The sequence below is a fragment of the Salvelinus sp. IW2-2015 genome, linkage group LG27 (assembly GCF_002910315.2).
Source record: "Salvelinus sp. IW2-2015 linkage group LG27, ASM291031v2, whole genome shotgun sequence".
NCBI classification, from domain to species: Eukaryota; Metazoa; Chordata; class Actinopteri; order Salmoniformes; family Salmonidae; genus Salvelinus; species Salvelinus sp. IW2-2015.
In genome coordinates, this window is record NC_036867.1 from 1,217,833 (window position 1) to 1,218,734 (window position 902).

The following is a 902-nucleotide window of genomic DNA, read 5'->3' on the forward strand; positions in this document are numbered from 1 at the left end:
TTAAAAGAGTTAGATGCACTATTGTAAAGTGGTTGTTCCACTGGATATCATAAGGTGAATGCACCAACTTGTAAGTCGCTCTGGATAAGAGCGTCTGCTAAATGACTTAAATGTAAAATGTAAATGTAATGYTGATCAGCAGAGGGAGACCGCTGTTTAAAGACTGAAGTTTGGCATAATATTGGCCCGTTTGCCAGACKCATGCTATTCCTGGACTAAAAACACAACACTTTCAGTGGAGATTCACTATTGCGCATTGCTTTTTAGTGCAGAAGTAGGTTTAACGTCTGTAAAATCAACTGGGCTTAAGTGTTCATGATATTGTAATGAAACAGGCCGGGAGCAGGCCTCGAACCCTCGACCTTCWAGCCCGAAGTCCAGCGCGCTATTGACTGTGCCCCTAAAGCAAGCATGCTCGAGCGGCAGGGTCGATATCCGCGTCTATAAACCCAGGGTCATTACAATATCGATAGTAATTCTTACATGAGAAAATATTGACACAAAATAGGCAGATGTGAGATGATGAAAGACTACTACATCTAAACTGCCGTACTGATGTTAACAGTCCCTGTTTATACAATACTGCCCACATCGAGCACACATCTTATTCTGTCAAATGGAGCCACTGCCCGTGAGGGGGGTCTGCCTGGTATTTATACAGTACCACAAACCGCTCTGTGACTTTYTGACTGTGGGAGAAAAGACATGTTTGTATGCTACTGCATAAATCCCGCCTGCGGATTTGATTGAATAGAGCCGTGAGTGCAGGCAAGAGGACGCTGGGTAGAGGAAAGGAGGGAAAGAAGAGGGAGATGTGGAATCAGAGAAAGAGTGACACAATCTCTCTCTCAAAGTATCATAAAGACTATGCTCTATTGCAATGCCAATCACATCAACCCAAC